Source organism: Bufo bufo, chromosome 6 (assembly GCF_905171765.1).
Source record: "Bufo bufo chromosome 6, aBufBuf1.1, whole genome shotgun sequence".
Taxonomy (NCBI): Eukaryota; Metazoa; Chordata; class Amphibia; order Anura; family Bufonidae; genus Bufo; species Bufo bufo.
Window position 1 is genome coordinate 406,879,948 of NC_053394.1, and position 20,148 is coordinate 406,900,095.

At 44.7% G+C, this 20,148-nt stretch overlaps 1 long non-coding RNA gene across 1 annotated transcript; it reads right to left on the minus strand.

The window, feature by feature from the left end:
- Positions 1 to 12,511: 12,511 nt before the first annotated feature.
- On the minus strand, positions 12,512 to 18,381 carry LOC121004571. Its single transcript, XR_005779770.1, has 3 exons — positions 18,267 to 18,381; positions 12,699 to 12,839; positions 12,512 to 12,569 (listed from the first exon to the last, which is right to left on the minus strand). It is a non-coding gene; the product is annotated as an uncharacterized LOC121004571 (long non-coding RNA).
- Between the last annotated feature and the right edge of the window lie 1,767 nt (positions 18,382 to 20,148).

A 20,148-nucleotide genomic window follows, 5' to 3' on the forward strand; every position in this document is an offset into this window, starting at 1 on the left:
CACATTTAAGCTCATTCTCGCCCTTTCTACGATATCTTCAAGTGACTTTAATAAATCCTGTAGATTGTCTTTGCAGATGACGGCGCATTAGAACTGCAAGACTTTTCTTCATTAAGAAGAGGCACAGGCCTTCCGTGCAGACCAGAACCCAGCTCAGCTCTGCTCAGCTTCCAACACGAGGCAGAGCTGGACCTGTTCAGGATTGAGAGGCTTCAGAGACAGATGTAAACTATTGTAACATGAAGAAGACAAAACATTCCCTGGATTCATTTTGAAGAGAATGAAGTCTTTGTGAAGTACAGGTAGTGCAGGCACCAGAAGCAACGTTCTCTCGTAAAGACTGCTGGCATTCCCTGCAATGTCTGGATTTCCTAGAATCTCCATGATAGCCACACATCCAAGGAGAGAACTCTGCGGGGGACCAGAACAGAGACATATCCCAGGGAACAGCACACCAGCCATAGTGTGCCGGGAAACATACAGCAGAGTGAGCACAGCTGTGAAACATGTACTGACAATGACTGCCACGCTTACCTAGGTTAAGTAGGGGGCGCTATTGGTGGGTGTATGCAGAGTAGTGAAATAGGAATTGAAACCACCATCACAACACCAGGTAGCACACAGACCATGAGTGAATTCAACAGGGACCTGAACCCTTGATACTCAGAACAACGTAAGATGCTCTACTAACTGATCTATCCAGGCTCATTCAGAGCAAACACAGTTTTGAGCAGTGCACTGACCTAGTATCCGGGCACTCCGCCCTTCATTAAGATAAGTAAAAAATACATTGGCTTCTGTCTTCAGCTTTGTAGGGTCCATGGTGATTGGTTAATTGATTAATCATTACTGCTTATGAACCTATGTCTGTCTAGTTGTACCTAGGGGTTAATCCATTCATGACTGTGCTGTCGTAGGACATCCGGGAAATAAAACTTACTACCATACCGTGAATGATTACAGTGGTCATATACCATACAGGAGCCTGCAGAGTATTGCCCCACTGCTGACAGGACAAATTAATAAAATAGTGACCAGACAATAAACAATTATATCCAGTGACTCAGAGGTCTTCTCTGACTAGGGTTGTTTGCTTTCTCTATCTTCTCATCTGGCTCAGGCCTTCATGACGACTTCTTCCAGTGAACATTCTTGTAGTCTGTAGAGTTTGCCGCACAGACATCTTTGGCCCCATGTTTTCCAGCACGTCTATACCCTTTTCACAACCCCCACATCCTGCTGCCTCCTTTAACCCCTTCCAGCCCAGCGCAGTACATGTAAGACACTTTAAAGATGCAGACATTTAACTCCTCAGATGGTGTGGTCAAATGTGACTAAGGCGTCTTGGAGCTAAAAAAAAAAAACTGGGGCGTGCACTCCAGGGATGTCAATGGCTCCCCCTAGGGGATCGGGGAAGCTGGATCGTGTGTACAGCAGTCTCAGTTCTACTAAATAATCCATGGCTGCTGTGTATGTTCCTGTGGAGACCCTGCCTATTTATTGGAGTCTGAGAGTCAATGTTTTATTTTATGTTTTTAATATTCTAATTTTTTATTTTTTTTTAAGAATTCAAATCACTTCCCTTTCCCTAAAATCAAAATAAACAATAAAAAACAAAACATCATAGACATCGCCATTTGTGAAAACACCTGTACTATTAAAATATAAAAATCTTTATCCCATACAGCAAACAGCGAAACAGGAAAAAAATTCATTGCCAATTCGCTGTTTTTTGATAGCACCCACCTCTCCTAAAAATGTAATAAAAAGTAATAAAAGAGTTTGACACACACCAAAATTGTATCAATAAAAAGTACAGATCACCCCACAAAAAGTGAGGAAGCCAGACAGCTCCATAGACATAACTTTAAAAAAAATAAAGGAATATGAAAATGAAAATAAAAATTAAATTTTTTCAAGAAAAACTATACAAATGTGGTATTGCTGTAATCGTACTGACCTAGGCAATGAAGGTAACAGGTCCGTTTTACCAAATAGGGCCCACTATAAAAACAAAACCCATAAAACTGTGCAAAATAGTTTTTTTTTTCCAATTTGAACCCATTTGGAATTTTCTTACCTCCCACTATATTGAATGCAATTATAAGGGGATTATCCGCTTTTTTATATTGATGATGTCACGGCAATCACCAGCAAAAAATCTTCTTCCTTTATTTCTCCATGTAAAAACAAACAGGGTAGTTTTGCGCAAAACCACTGCTGCTGGGCGCCCCACATCTGACCACCCTGTTTGGTTTATATGGAGAAATAAAGGAAGACTTTATGCTGCGGAGTGCCATGACTATATTCTTTGTTTGGATATATTATTGGAACTTTGTTCTGTGAAAGAGCACCACCGCAGCAACTATATCACACAGACTCCACGGGCAGTATAATTACTGTTGTGCAGATGTTTGACACATCCGCTCTTCTTTGTTTTTACTCAAAAATAAAAAAGTTATGGCCCCTGAAAAAGCAGGGGGTGAAAAACAAAAATGCAAAATGAAAAATTCTCAGGTGGTGAAAGCGTTAGTAGTATAATCCTACTTTTATCCCTAATAATGTATTTTTTCTGCTACTCAGTGCCCCGAAATACTGTACTGCAATAAAGAACAGGGCCTCACAGTAAATAGGGCCACACAGAAACTGTATATAAGGAGAGCAGTCAGAGAGACACTAGTGTTCTGTACTTAGGGATCAGTGCTTGTAAGAGGAGACTAATGCCAGTCTGCATGAGTGACCAGAAGAAGACGCTGAGATGGGGACACTGAGCCACAGACTATGGGTCTACAGCGCTGTGACCACGGAGCCAGCTGGACTACTGAGCTACAACTGTGGGCCTCCAGCCTTTGACCAGGATACAAGACTACTGAGAGAGAGAGGGACAGCTAGCTCAGGCCTTTCCTCAACATCAAACCTTTGTTCTGCCAGGGAGGAGACTGGAGAAGCCAGCCCTATGCCTCGCTTGCATTGTTTTACACTTGAATTCCTCCAGTGAAGAAGTACACTGGTTTACTGCAAACCCTGACCCACGCCATAACATCCCTTCCGGAGAGCAGCAACACATGGTGACACCTCAGCGTTGTCTGGGGGACCTAGCGTAGCGTTGGGGCCACCCCAAACCTGGCAACTGCAATAGTTTTAAGGTTCATATCCGGCACATCAACCTGTTGAGATGGTTTTAGAAGAACTTACCTTATAGATAAACCCCTTGTCAATTTCAGAATTAGATTGCAGACGTCTTCTCACAATACAACATAATTTGGGAAGTGATTGTCGTCTTCCTTACTTCCCATGAGGTTTGTTATTTTATGATCTACCATCTAGGTCTCTTTCTCCTAGACCCTACTGACTATGGTAACACCCATAGGGGGTGACTTAAGAACAGATTTATATATCTGGCACAGATTCTGTCGCACGCCAGCACAAGGGCTTATTAAGACCGGTGTCTAAAACGCCAGTGTTAGTTAATGTACCCCATAGTAAAGACTCTTATCTAGGTGCACGTCTCGATGTTCTGTATTGTTAGTAGGGTTGTTGCGGGTATCGAAATTTCGATACCCAATCGATACTTTTATCCCGGTATCGATACGATACTGGGATTTCGATTTTTTCGATACTAGCCTGCGCTGATGCACAGTCTAGTATCACAGAACATGAGCGCGCTGCTGTCGGTGTGCTCATGTTCTCTCGGCAGCACAGGGGAGAAGGGAGCGGTCTCTCCCTCCCCCTGTGCTGCTGCCGCCGCTGCCACCAATGGGGGGAGAGGGGCGGGCGCACTGCGCCACCAATGATAGGAGGACCTTTTTTATGGGTCCGGACTTAGTTAAGTGATCAGGACATGTAGAGCGGCGCCCAGGGATCTCCCTGCACCTACTATTATTCCTGGGCGCCGCTCCGTTCGCCCGCTGTGCCCCAGTTACAGTCTCCTGCTCCGTATGCCAATTGCTACTATCGGAGCGATGGGGAGGATACATCAGCTTCTCTAGTGGGCGTTCCTCTCCCTGGCTGTAGCGCTGTCCAATCTCAGCCGGGACCTCCGCCGGTTAGATGCTGATGATCTATCCAGAGGATAGATCATCAGTTTAAACAAAGTGCTGAACCCCTTTAACCCCTTCCCGACCTTTGACGTACTGTTACGTCATGGGAACCACTGAGTTCCCGCAATTTGACGTAATAATACGTCATAGTGATCGCGCGGGCACCGGAGCGGTGCGCGCGCGATCACTGCAGGGGCCCGGCAGTCCGTGGTAGCCGAGCCCCTGCTGTTTCCACGCTGACCGCGACATAGAAGAGGTTTGTATCGGGTGAGGGAGAGCATCGAGTCCCCAGCTGCTGTGGCGGGGACCCGATGCGACACAAGACATCGGGAACTGCCTTCTACGGGAGCCGAGGAGATCCAGCCTCAGGCCCGTCTCCTAGGCAACCTGTTAGTGTATGACACTGAGTCATACACTAACAGGCAGTGCATTACAATACAGATGTATTGTAATGCATTGCAGAGGGGATTAGACCCCCAAAAGTGAATGTCATAACTTTTTGTAAAAAAGTAAATTAAAAAATAGTGTTTTTAATAAAATTAATAAAGTAATAAAATGAATTAAAAAAAAAAAAAAAAACCTTTTCCCCGTATTTTATAACAAAAAACTGATTTTTTTTTTAAAAAAAACACACATATTAGGTATCGCCGCGTCCGTAATGACCAGCTCTATAAATATATCACATGATCCACCCTGTCCGATAAACACCATAAAAAATTTAAAATAAAAACTGTGTAAAGAAAAGCCATTTTTGTCACCTTACATCACAAAAAGTGCAACACCAAGCGATCAAAAAGGCGTATGCCCCCCAAAATTGTATCAATAAAACCGTCACCTCATCCCGCAAAAAATTAGCCCCTACCTAAGACAATCATCTAAAAAATAAAAAAACTATACCTCTCAGAACATGGAGACACTAAAATATGATTAGTTTTTGCTTCAAAACTGCTATTATTGTGCTAAAGTGAAAAAAAAATAAAAAAGTATACATATTAGGTATCGCCACGTCCGTAACAAACAGCTCTATAAAAATATTACATGACCTAACCACTCAGGTGAACACCGTAAAAAAGAAATATATATAAACTGTGTAAAAAAAATGCAATTTTTATCACATTACATCACAAAAATTGCAACAGCAAGTGATCAAAAAAGCGTATGTCCCCCAAAATAGTACCAATCAGACCGTCACCTCATCGCGTAAAAATGAGACCCTAGCTGAGAGAATCGGTCAAAAAATAAAAACGCTATGGCTCTCAGACTATGAGACACTAAAATATCATTATTTCGGTTTCAAAAATGCTATTATTGTGTAAAACTTAAATAAATTAGAAAAAGTAGACATATTAGGTATTGCCACGTGCGTAACGATTTGCTCTATAAAAGAACTCACATGACCTAATCCCTCGGTTAAACGCGGTAAAAATAAAAACTGTGCCAAAACATCCATTTTTTTGTTACCTTGCCTCACAAAAAACGTAATATAGAGCAATAAAAAAAATCATATGTACCCCACAATTTCTGTATGTGCTTAGGAATACACCTACCTGGATACAAGATAAATATTTTAAACTTATGGAAAGAATAATTAATGATTTAGTGTGGGGAAGAAAACAAGTCCGGTTAAAATTGGAATATCTATATAAACCACTGGAATATAAGGGTTTAAACCTCCCCTATTTTAAAGGGTATTTTATTGCTGCTCAGCTACTGATGTGTTATGAATCGGAAAACAGTGCCCTTTTAGGGAGGTTAATAGGGAGCTATTCACATAATAATATATTTACCCTTTTGGAATCCGGGCTACTGACTAGCCAAGAGCGGGGCTATAGAGAGACTATAAAAATACTGTCGAAAGTCTGGGCTACTACTAGAACATGGTTGAAGGTACAGGGTTCACTTACATTCACGCTTCTTTGGCACAATATACACTTACAGACGTTAGACGGTATAGCAGCCGACACATTCTGGCAAAAGAATAGGATTTTTTTATATCTCACAAGTGGTTAAGGGATAGGGATAAGGGGAGAGAAAGAGGCTATCAAATATATGGAGTGTTCACTCAATTTCTTGTTCACTGTAATTTTTTTGATATACTAATAAAGAAACTAAATTTAAAAAAATAATAATAATATGTACCCCAAAATAGTTCCAATAAAACTGGCACCTTATCCCGTAGTTTCCAAAATGTGTATATTTAAAAAAAAAAAAAAAAAAAAAAAAAGGAAACTGGAATTATTGCTGACCTTTATGTTGGTTGTTTATTTCATGTCGGAAAACAATAAAAACATTTTTAAAACAAACAAAATGTAGTCACTTTTTTGAGTTTCTACTGTAGGGGTGCATCAGGGGGGCTTCAAATGGGACATGGCATCTAAAAACCAGTTCAGCTAAATTTGCCTTCCAAAAACCATATGGCGTTCCTTTCCTTCTGCGCCCTGCCGTGTTCCCATACAGCAGTTTACGATCACATGTGGGGTGTTTCTGTAAACCGCAGAATCAGGGTAATAAATATTGAGTTTTATTTATTTGGCTGTTAACCCTTGCTTTGCTACTGGAAAAAAATTGATTAAAATGTAAAATCTGCCAAAAAAGTGAAATTATGAAATTTCATCTCCATTTTCCATCAATTCTTGTGGAATACCTAAAGGGTTAAGAAAGTTTGTAAAATCATTTTTGTATACCTTGAGGGGTGTAGTTTCTAAAATGGGGTCATTTTTGGGTGGTTTCTATTATGTAAGCCTCACAAAGTGACTTCAGACCTGAACTGGTCCTTAAAAAGTGGGTTTTGGAAATTTTCTGAAAAATTTCAAGATTTGCTTCCATACTTCTAAGCCTTGTAACGTCCCCAAAAAATAAAATGTCATTTTCAAAATGATCCAAACATGAAGTAGAGATATGGGGAATGTAAAGTAATTACTATTTTTGAAGATATTACTATCTATTATAAAAGTAGAGAAATTGAAATTTGCTAATTTTTCAAAAATAAAACTGTGACACTGGTCAGATAAGCAAAAAATGGCCTGTGCAGGAAGGGGAAAACAGGCCCCGGATATAAACAATAAACAATAAATAAATAAACATATCACACATCGCCACGTCCCAAAAGTCCAAACTATTAAAATAGAAAAAAATCTATCCGGTGAACGCCGAAACAGAAAAAAATAACTGCGCGATTCGCCATTTTTTTAAAATGCGGAATGCACGTGGCTTTTTTGGTTTATTTTTTTCGCGTGGTAATGAATGGTAATACTTTTTTATGGTATCGAAATCTAATCAAAAATTTGGTATCGCAACAACTCTAATTGTTAGCACACAATAACTTGATATGACCCAGCTAAGAACTCATCACCACCCAAAGGACTCATATACCTGGTAAACTGACCTTTTTGTTCTGCTTAACCCTGGTTGTACCCTATCATCTGTATTTGTAACCTCAGACCACTGTATATATTTTCTGTGTATATTGTATCTAGTGAGCCCTTAAGGCAATTAAATATATAAATTTAATCTTGTGCTGTTCTGGTATCTCGATCACGAATCCCCACGTCCGTGTTTCGGCCTAATTACACTCTACTGCGGGTTTCTCATCCTATATAATCCCATTAACGGACTGGGCTTATATCAAACGAAAAGCTGGTGGCGCCCTCAGCTTGTTGCCTCTCTGTGCCCGTGTGGACAGGAGGAGTCTGTGAACACTGTACCAAGCTGTCCTTACCCTCTCCTCAAGGAGGGCGTAACATCACGCCTTGGTAACCAGTGACTATACCGTATCTCGTTGGCTCTACGTATTTGACGGGCTAATGAAATAGACCTCGTTCACAAAGGTATATTTTATGTCCTTAATTCAGGTATACTTTTTATATCCATATTATAAATGCTCATCAGGTCTTATCACCCATAACGCTATCACATATACATCCATATTTAATTTGAATTTTAGCTGAAAAAACAGACAGAACCTAAAAATTCTACATAAAATCTTAGTATCCAGTGAATGAATAGAATCTGTGAATCTTCTCTGCTTTACTTAGTGGTCACTACTCACCTGGGCGGTTATCTGTAGGAATGTCCTCTGTACTCTGCTCATCACCCCTCACATATGTCTCTGTAACATATATAATGTTCAGGTCTTCACCCGGATTCACAAGCTGTGAAACAAATATTGTAGAAGTCATCAGATGGTTGGAGAAGTCGTGTGGAAGGTTTTATGACCAGAAAAGATCAGTAATTAGAATTAGAGATCAATGAACCACTTGATAGTCGTTTCGGGTCCAGGTCTCCAAATTTTGGTTCAAACCCGAATCGATTTGGGCCGATCACAAGTTGCCCCAATTGCCCTGAAGGTTGATATATATAACAGCCTCTGGCCTCCTAGGACTTTTTAGAAAAACGTATCTCTTTTCGTTTATTTATTTTCTTTTTCCCTCCTCAAGCTCTGGAACGCAATGACGACAATAGTACATGATGTGTGAGTGACACTGACTTACATAGCTATGGGTAATGGGTAAACGCACATTTGACAGTGTTAACATGCAATGTGTTTAAAAACACACCGCGCCGGCACATGTGTTCTGCTTTTTCATATTCCAAAGTTTCCAAAAATTGTCCCTTATTGGGGGCAGATGATCTTTAAACACACTGTGTCATGGAATAGAAAAAAAAAGTGGCTTGGGGGCCAAGCATCCAAAAAATATGCCTTGACAGGGTGGGAACGTCTGCCCGTATGACACACATAAGTGTTGACTACCAGAAAAAAAAGTAATTCTCCCTTTTAATTGGGAACAGCAGCAGTGTGGTGTGGATGTGGAAGAGGTATAAAGTGGCATGCGGCTGCAATCGTGGCAGAAGCAGCATAGCATGGAACATACAAGGAGTTTTATGGGTAGTAATAGTAATAGTAGTGGGACATTCTTTGTGTTAATGGTGGTGGAGGTAGGGGATTAGCACCCCGATCTGGGTCCCAGGTCCTGTCCAGCACACAATCATCATCGGAGTCTTCACCCTCCCTGCCACTTTTATGAGACTGAGATATCATGGTGGGCTCTTGGGCTTTTTCCAACTGCCTCTCTCGTTGCCCCCACCGCCAATGCCGATGCTACAGGTGCCACTGTTACTACCACCATTAACACAGGTATGCATGGGGTCCCCAGCCTCCTCCCCAAAATCGTCCTCAGGGCAGCCCAAACAGTGACATCTCTCACACAAATCGTCAAAAGGGAGACTTTCTTGACTATGTGATAGGTTTACTTACTACTTCTTAGGAAAAAGGAAGGCGTCCATCTAGGAATGGACAGTGAAGTCTAAGAGGGCTCCACCTAAAGTCTTGTTTGGGGAGGAACAGGAATAACGCTGTGACCCCTGGCTCCAAGGAACGGTGTCAGACTCTGAAGTCAGCTCCATATCATTCTGCTGCGACTCAGAGGAGGAATGAGCCATCCAATCCACAATCTCATCCTCCTCAACTATAATGTTGCGCCTTTCCAAAGCCAGCAGATACAACTGCAGCCTACTACTACTACTTCTGGCCAGATTTTGGCTCTGGATCTTTCGTTTGGAACCCTTCCTTAGTCCTGATATTTTTGGGCCTCTCAGATATGTTGTGCACTATACTGTGTATTGATGTAGTAAACATGTATATATGCTGCTAGTTTAAATATATTCCCCAAAAAAATTAAAGGAAAAATTAAAAGGAAAACGGATTTAGGCCCAAATTCGCTATCACTCACAGATAATTCTGTGTGCTACCCTGTGTATTGTTGTAGTAATCACGTATATATGCTGGTTTCATTAAATTGAACAATCCCCAAAATAATAAAATTCCAACCATGTGGATATAAAATAAAGCAATTTCATGTTAATTTTCATGCTCAATTTCACGTTAACACTCACAGGTAAGTTACTACCCTAGTTCAACCAGATGGATATAGAATAAACGTAAACGGACGATTGAGGCCTGACGCTCAATTTTTCATTATCACTCACAGAAAAGTAGGTGCCCAAGCCTATGTATTGCTATGCTACTGATCACCTATATGCTGGTTTAATTAAATTTAAATTTAACCCCCTCAATAAAATAAAATTTCAACTGTGTGGAAATAGAATTCACGGAAACGGGCAATTGAGGCTTGATGTTCAATTTCTCGTTAACACTCGCAGGAGATAACTCGCATGAGACTGGCAGTTGGACAGAGGACACACAAATAGACCTGGTTTGTGGCCCTGAAAAAGATGGTCTCCTCCTTTTAGTCTGATAATGGCGGAATAGACCGTGTCTGTCTCTCAATAGGTACAGCTGATAAATACAGATTTGCGTTATGTAAGTTAACATTTGCAGCTAAAGGGAATAGTGTTGATCACAAATATTCGAATCGCGAATTTTTATCGTGAATATTGGCACTTCGAGAATTCGCGAATATCTAAAATATAGTGCTATATATACGTATTCGCGAATATTCTAGATTTTTTTCCATCTGAACCCATGATCCCTCACTGCTTCTTGCTTGTGGGCCAATGAGAAGGCTGCAATATCTTTGACTTTAGGAGTAGCGTTGATCGTGAATTTTCGTATCGTGACTTTTCCGATTGCCGATTTTTGCAATCAAGAAAATAATGACTGGAGATCACGAATTCTAGAATATATGACGAATATTCGCCCAAATATTCGTGAAATATCGCAAATTCGAATATTGCCCCTGCTGCTCATCACTGAAAGGGAATACTGGATGGGTTCCTGCAAATTTGGGATCCCAGGATCCAAGCACAAACATCTCCTGTTACAGAGCAGTGAGGGCTGGGCGAGGTGCTTGTGTATGATAGTTGGGGTGTGTTTTAGGAGTATCTTCATGTCTTTAGAGAGCTCATGTCCTTCTTCCTGGAAATCTATGTGAACTATTGGGTTTTTCTATATAGTCAGTTCCTCAAAGATACTGTATCCGTTATGAAGGACCTTGAGTGGAACTATGTTGGCCACCTGGTGTGTTGGGACCATACTCTAATGTACACTATAGTGTGATACGCACACTGCGTGTTTGCAGCCATGGAAGGATATGTAGTATCGCCACAAAGAACCATGCATGCGCATATCAACCAAAAAAGGGGCCTCAATAAATATAACTGGTCATACCGTACCAAACAAAGCAAAATCACCAAATTGTACGAGAACCAAGATACCATGATAAAACTACAATCTTAATTGAAAATTCATGTAAAAAATATATAACAAAGTCACAGAAAATACTGAAAAAAAATAAGGAGGGCGAGCCAGCTTACACGGTACAGATAATCTCAAAATCTAACCAATCAATAGACGTAAAGGAGAGTGCCGAGACGAAGCCATTGGTGAAACGCGGGTCGGGAGTGGCGGGTGAGCCGTGTTGGTACTTTTGCTATGTAAGGATCCTAGTGGTGCCCTTCAGTGTTACCTTTTTCACTTGCCTTTACTACTTTTGATTGATTAGATTTTGTGATTATCTGTACTTTGTAAGCGGGCTCACCTCATTATTATTTATCCGAATCTTATGCGGCTTTATTATGTATTTTTGACATGAATGTTCAATAAAGATGATAGTTTTATAATGGTATCTTGGGTCTAGTTCCTTTTGTAACATGAATGCGCATAGAAGCATCCTCTCGGAGAATGGTGCAACCCTATGTGAAATTCCCAGGTGCGGCAGGCTATGGCAAGGAGTAGAGACCTATAGATGCATTGTAGGACAGGCCATTATTGTGTAACCAAGGTCTGCAGCAATTCAAAGAGGAGAACCCTCTTATAGGCTGCAAAGCCAGAAGATTGTGAGAAGATCCAGACAACATGTAATGTCTATGGTCAGCTGTGATCCTGTCATCTCCACCTTTCTCATTAGACAAGGATAAAACATATAATACTGGTGGATAAAACAAGACTGAAGACAAGATCTTCACAGCCTTCTACAGATCATAGGGGACATTTCATGAGACCTTATCTCCATCTACCTGATCATCCTGTGGGACATTGTGATGTTCTTCTGAACCATCCTGTGGAAGAAGAGGACTGGGACATCTCTCCTTTGTTCTTCTCTTCTTCTTAACTGTAGGAAACACATCCAGTGACTGAATTCCTTCCTTACATACAGATAATGAGAGGACGTGTGTATTTAGTCATGTCTATTACCTGGTGATGTGAGGGGCCGGTGATCCTCCATCATGACGTCCTTGTACAGATCTTTGTGTCCTTCTAAATACTCCCACTCCTCCATGGAGAAATAGATGGTGACGTCCTGACACCTTATAGGAACCTGACAACACAATGATACAGTCATCACCCAGATCCCTTCATAGCGTTCCTGTATAATGTCCCAGCAGTGTCACCTCTCCAGTCAGCAGCTCAATCATCTTGTTGGTGAGTTCTAGGATCTTCTCTCTATTGATTTCCTCATGTATCAGGAGGTGAGGTGGAGGCCCCATGATTGGGCTCAGGGTTCTTCCCCATCCTTCAGACACAGGGTCCTGACAGTGCTCACTAGAGGTCTTCTTCACTACTGTGTAGTCCTGGTTATGGAGAGACACAGTAATAAATATCACTCCATACATCTCCAGAGTCCCTCACCTCTCCAGTCATGTCCATCTGTTAGTAACATAGATAAGATGATGTAATGTGACATCATCAGAACCTCTCACCTCTCCAGTAAGCCGGAAGAGGATCTCTAGGGTGAGATTTATTATACTCTCCGCCATCTTGTCCCTGTCCATCCTTGATGGGTCAATCAGAAGGGTCTTATATAGAAGATATCCACTGAGCGGATCCTATATTGTAGGAACCTGAATGGAGAGAAGATGAGACGATGTCAAATCCTACAAAATCCCATGTAAAATACAATTACTGGAGACCAGGGCCGTCTTTAACGCAGGGCAAAAGGGGCAGCTGCCCGGGACCAGTTGCTCCTGGGGGGCCCAAGGCAGCTGCCTCTTGATCTCCGCTGGCCAGTGGCGTAGCGTGTGGGAATCCGGGGGGCGCTAGCAGGGCCGCACCGCCAATTAGGCAAAGTGAGGCTCAGGCGGCGCGGCCCTGGTGACAAGTGGGGGGCGGCAGCAGGGCACAGGGAGATGAGCGCTTCCATCTCCATAGTTATCTGTATCGCCGTCCTCTCAAGACAGCGATACAGATGGATGTTGCGGGGCAGGGGAGAGGAGTCTCCCTTCCCCGTTCCTCTGATTGATAGACTGCAGGAACTTGGCCTGCGATGACGTCATCGTGCGGTCTGAGCCGTACAGCACGGGACACAGGCCGGAAGAAGCCTGCATCGCATCGCTGCCATCTGATGGAGGTAAGTATGTGAGTTTATTTATTTTTTATATGGTACAGTACAGTACAGTAGAGGAGCGCTATGGAGGCATCTATGGGGGGGCACTTCTTACTGGCACATTATTGGGGGCATCTATGGGGGCACTTCTCACTGGCACATGATTGGGGGGCACTACTTACTGGCACATGATTGGGGAGCATCTATAGGGGCATTTCTTACTGGCACATGATTGGGGGGCATCTATGGGGGCACTTCTCACTGGCACATGATTGGGGGGCACTACTTACTGGCACATGATTGGGGAGCATCTATAGGGGCATTTCTTACTGGCACATGATTGGGGGGCATCTATGGGGGCACTTCTCACTGGCACATGATTGGGGGGCATCTATGGGGGCATTTCTTACTGGCACATGATTGGGGGCATCTATGGGGGCACTTTTTACTGGCACACTATTGGGGGGCATCTACTGAGACCACAAAGAAGGGGTATTTTATCTGGGGGGCTCTGTATAGGGGCATTTTATACTGGGACACATTATGGTGGGTAATATGGGGAAGGGGGGAGAGGAGTACTATGGGGTCAGCGGTGGGGGGGCACTAAGAAGGGGTATTTTATACTTGCAAATTATGGGGGACACTGAGGGCATCTACTGGGGCACTATATATGGGGCATTTTATACTGGTACATTATGGGGGGCACTAGGAGGAAGGGGGGAAGAGGAGCACTATGGGGGCACTATTTAGGGGTATTTTATGCTGGCATATTATGGGGACATTAGCTCAACTGGGGGTATTTTTTGCACTGGCACATTATACTGGCACACTATTACTACCATGTGTGCTCTAGCAGAGAATTATTACTATTGGTGGGACTTTTGGGAGCAACATGGCATAGTATCAGCTTACCACAATTGTTTTTGGGGGACATCATGTTTACACTATTAGTGTATGTACTCAGAGAATTATCACTGTGTTATCTGTGATGTTACATAGGACTGCAAGTGATATCTACTACATTATCTGTACTCAGAGAGTTATCACTGTGTTATCTGTGATGTTACATAGGACTGCAGGTGTTATCTACTACATTATCTGTACTCAGAGGGTTATCACTGTGTTATCTGAGGTGTTACATAGGACTGCAGGTGACATCTACTACATTATCTGTACTCAGAGAGTTATCACTGTGTTATCTGTGGTGTTACATAGGACTGCAGGTGACATCTATTACATTATCTGTACTCAGAGAGTTATCACTGTGTTATCTGTGGTGTTACATATGGAGGGGTTAGTAGTACAGTACTAACTGCACATTGTAGAATAATTATGCAGCCATTTTATTTGATACTTTTGTGCTGATTCTTTTCCCCCTCTATATTAAGGGACACTATAGTCACCAGAACCACAACAGGTAAACGTCGTAGTTCTGGTGTCTATAGCAAGTGTGTTCTGGTGTCTCTGCAAGCTTTTCCATGCAAACACTGCCTTTTCAGAAAAAAAGGCAGTTTTTACATTAGTGCCCACTCATCAGACGGCCACTCATCAGACGGCCACTAGAGGTGCTCGCTTGTCCAGTAATGCACACTGGCATTCACGCTAAACAGTCCTCATAGAAATGCATTGATTCAAAGCATCTCTATGAAGCCGCGCATGTACAGTAGCCTCCCAATACTTCCCTATGGGTTGGCTATGATATACTCACGCACTGCACATTCCTGTGCATTGTATTGATGAGGTTGTGTGTGTGTTGTGGTGGAGGCCGTGATTGCCTGCTAGGGTGTGGGAAGGCAGGATCCTGGGGGCCCAAGTAAATTCTTGGCCAGGGTCCATTCAATATTAAAGATGACCCTGCTAGAGGAGACAACGGAGGAGCTAATAAAGTGTAGATGTTGTGTTCTCTCTCTTTATAGCCGAGGACCAGCACTATGATGGTGGAGGAGAGAGGACAGGAGGCCTGGGACCAGCACTATGACGGTGGAGGAGACAGGACACAGGAGGTCGGGGATCAGCACTATGATGGTGGAGGAGACAGGACACAGGAGGTCGGGGACCAGCACTATGATGGTGGAGGAGACAGGACACAGGAGGTCGGGGACCAGCACTATGATGGTGGAGGAGACAGGACACAGGAGGTCAGGGACCAGCACTATGATGGTGGAGGAGACAGGACACAGGAGGTCAGGGACCAGCACTATGATGGTGGAGGAGACAGGACAGGAGGTCAGGGATCAGCACTATGATGGTGGAGGAGACAGGACACAGGAGGCCGGGGACCAGCACTATGATGGTGGAGGAGACAGGACACAAAAGGCCGGGGACCAGCACTATGATGGTAGAGGAGACAGGACACAGGAGGCCGGGGACCAGCATTATGATGGTGGAGGAGACAGGACACAGGAGGTCAGGGACCAGCACTATGATGGTGGAGGAGACAGGACACAGGAGGTCGGGGACCAGCACTATGATGGTGGAGGAGACAGGACACAGGAGGTCAGGGACCAGCACTATGATGGTGGAGGAGACAGGACACAGGAGGTCAGGGACCAGCACTATGATGGTGGAGGAGAGAGGACACAGGAGGCCGGGGACCAGCACTATGATGGTGGAGGAAGCAGGACACAGGTGACCAGCACTATGATGGTGGAGGAGGCAGGACAGGAGACCAGCACTATGATGGTGGAGGAGGCAGGACAGGAGACCAGCACTATGATGGTCGAGGAGAGAGGACAAGAGGCCGGGGACCAGCACTATGATGGTGGATGAGACAGGACACAGGTGGACGGGGAGCAGCACTATGATGGTGGAGGAGGCAGAATACAGGAGACCAGCACTATGATGGTGGAGGAGACAGGACACAGGAGGCCGGGGACCAGCACTATGATGGTCGAGGAGAGAGGACAAGACGCCTGGGACCAGCACTATGATGGTGGAGGAAGCAGGGAACAGGAGGCCGGGGACCAGCACTATGATGGTGGAAGAGATAGGACACAGGGGGCCAGGGACCAGCACTATGATGATGGTGGAGGAGGCAGGACACAGGAGGCCGGGGACCAGCACTATTATGGTGGAGGAGAGAGGACACAGGAGGCCGGGGACCAGCACTATGATAGTAGAGGAGACAGGACACAGGAGGTCGGGGACCAGCAGTATGATGGTGGAGGAGGCAGGACATAGGAGGCCAGGGACCAGCACTATGATGGTGGAGGAGACAGGACACAGGAGGTCGGGGACCAGCACTATGATGGTGGAGGAGACAGGACACAGGAGGTCGGGGACCAGCACTATGATGGTGGAGGAGACAGGACACAGGAGGTCAGGGACCAGCACTATGATGGTGGAGGAGACAGGACACAGGAGGTCAGGGACCAGCACTATGATGGTGGAGGAGAGAGGACACAGGAGGCCGGGGACCAGCACTATGATGGTGGAGGAGGCAGGACACAGGAGGCCGGGGACCAGCACTATGATGGTGGAGGAGGAGACAGGACACAGGAGGCCGGGGACCAGCACTATGATGGTGGAGGAGACAGGACACAGGAGGCCGCGGACCAGCACTATGATGGTGGAGGAGACAGGACACAGGAGGCCGCGGACCAGCACTATGATGGCGGAGGAGGCAGGACAGGAGGTCAGGGATCAGCACTATGATGGTGGAGGAGACAGGACAGGAGGCCGAGGACCAGCACTATGATGGTGGAGGATGCAGGACAGGAGGTCGGGGACCAGCACTATGATGGTGGAGGAGATAGGACACAGGAGGCCGGGGACCAGCACTATGATGGTGGAGGAGACAGGACACAGGAGGCCGCGGACCAGCACTATGATGGTGGAGGAGGCAGGACACAGGAGGCCAGGGACCATCACTGTGATGGTGGAGGAGACAGGACACAGGAGGTCGGGACCAGCACTATGATGGTGGAGGATGCAGGACATAGAAGGTCGGGGACCAGCACTATGATGGTGGAGGAGATAGGACACAGGAGGCCGGGGACCAGCACTATGATGGTGGAGGAGACAGGACACAGGAGGCCGCGGACCAGCACTATGATGGTGGAGGAGGCAGGACACAGGAGGCCAGGGACCATCACTGTGATGGTGGAGGAGACAGGACACAGGAGGTTGAGGACCAGCACTATGATGGTGGAGGATGCAGGACACAGGTCGGGGACCAGCACTATGATGGTGGAGGAGGCAGGACAGGAGCAGGGGCCCCTTCTATGATGGTGGAGGAGACAGGACAGGAGCAGGGGCCCCTTCTATGATGGTGGAGGAGACAGGAGCAGGGGCCCCTTCTATGATGGTGGAGGAGGCAGGACAGGAGCAGGGGCCCCTTCTATGATGGTGGAGAGGACAGGACAGAAGACAGGAGCCCCTTCTATGATGGTGGAGGAGGCAGGACAGGAGCAGGGGCCCCTTCTATGATGGTGGAGGAGGCAGGACAGAAGACAGGGGCCCCTTCTATCATGGTGGAGGAGGCAGGACAGGAGCAGGGGCCCCTTCTATGATTCCATCACACAGGATAGAGTCCTTCTACTATACAGCAGATAAATAATGGCTGCAGAGCAGGAGAAAAGTCCTTCCAGTACCAGCCTCCAGTCTCCAGCCTCCAGCCGCCGTCCCATCACTTACCACAGGAGCCTCCAGTGTCCTGCTCTGTCCTCTCACTCCTGATCCCGCCCCCTGCAGGTCACTGCTGATAGGTTGCTGGGGGAAGACTGAAGGGGAACTCTGATTGGTCACTAATGGCAGACTGACACATCACCTGACCAATGAGTGACGGTGAAATCTCTGAACCAGTAATGGAAGGTTACTGAGCTCATTAGTCAGGAGAGGATGTCGCTGCCTCTTGTACAGATGAGACCGAAGCACGCAGTGAAAGGGTTAATGACCCCTCTGCCCCACTAATCCTGACAGATGATGGCGGTGACTGTACACATACCTCCACTGGCACCGCTGGACACTGCATGCATGTGGAAGGTGGAAGAGTATTGGGCTAAAAGACCTTTCATGATGTCACGACCATGTGATCATGTGTGGGAGGAGTCAGGCTCCAGGATGTGCTTCTGCAGGTGAAGGAGGTAAAGGACCTGTGATGATGTCATGACCATGTGACTATGTGTGGGAGGGATCATGTTCATCTAGGCTGTGCCACAGGAGGGGCTAAACCATGTGACTATGTGTGGGAGGAGTCAGTCTCCAATCTTCATGAACCTGACACAAACATGTCTGTTCTGCTCTGACAGGAAGAGAAATAAAAGCCCGGCAACAGATAAATAAATCAAATACTACGGCGTCGAGGTATAGCCCGGACTAATTAAAACAGATAGCAGCACAAACTGATATTAACCCCTTAAGGACTCGGCCCTATTTCACCTTAAGGACTTGGCCATTTTTTGAAAATCTGACCAGTGTCACTAAGTGGTGATAACTTTAAAACGCTTTGACTTATCCAGGCCATTCTGAGATAGTTTTTTCGTCACATATTGTACTTCATGACACTGGTAAAATGGAGTAAAAAAAATAATTTTTATTTATAATTTTTTTTTGCAGATTTCCAAGTTTCAATTTCTCTACTTCTATAATACATAGTAATAACTACAAAAATAGTTATTACTTTCAGTTCCCCATATGTCTACTTCATGTTTGGATCATTTTGGGAAATGACAGTTTATTTTTGGGTGATGTTACAAGGCTTAGAAGTTTAGAAGTAAATCTTGAAATTTTTCAGAAAAGTTCAAAATCCCACTTTTAGGGACCAGTTCAGGTCTGAAGTCACTTTGTGAGGCTTACATAATAGAAACCACCCAAAGATGACCCCATTCTAAAAAATACACCACTCAAGGTATTCAAAACTGATTTTTACAAGATTTTTATCCACAAAGCAAGGGTTAACAGCCAAACAAAACGCTATATTTATTGCCCTGATTCTGTAGTTTACAGAAACACCCCATATGTGGTTGTAAACCGCTGTACGGGCACACGGCAGGGCGCAGAAGGAAAGGGATGCTGTGCCGGCATACATACATAATTCCTCTGGGTAGCCATTTTGTATGCTTCTGGCCTATGTAAAAGAACAGTGAACTCTCATCTTCCTGAAGCCTGGGTCAAGTATGATATAGATGGACACTTTTATTACCACTACTCTGTGAGGCCGGCTATAAAAGGTCATAAAGGCTATACCAGGCCCAGCTCATTCTGTCCTATAAGATAAAGATCAGCTCGCTGTCAAGCCTGGCTGGAGCGTGACGTCATTAATTTCCAGGTCTGGTTTGAGGAGAGCTAATAGCCCTTAATTAGCTCTGGGCATAAAACCAGTCCACTTTCATATTTCAGTTATGAATCAACTTATGCCCTTTCTGACACCAGATCCAGGCTCTACAGAGTATTGTGGTTAATTGGGTATCAAATATGACCAGAGGATGTGATTCTGTAGCTCACCTATGGGTGGTAGAAGAACTACAGGTCCCAGCATTACCGTGTGTGGTCTCATTCTGTATGTAAATAAATAAGGATCGCAAATATGTATTCTGTATAAAAATATGCCGATGTATCAGGGAGATACAGGCTTAAGTATAATCCTCATTGTAGGAACTGAACTTTGATGGGGGTCATAAAACCCTTGGAGGCCAATCCCTAGGCTTCACAGTCACTCTGCTGCCATTGGCTGACAGGAGTAAGTCTCCTGCCCATGGCAGAGTTCATAAAAATCTGTGCACAAGGACAGAGGAGAGAGACCCATGGAACATCACCAGACACTTAATTGGACATTGACGGCATATCCCTGTATCAGAAGAACTTTGAGGGTCTCCCCTGATACATAC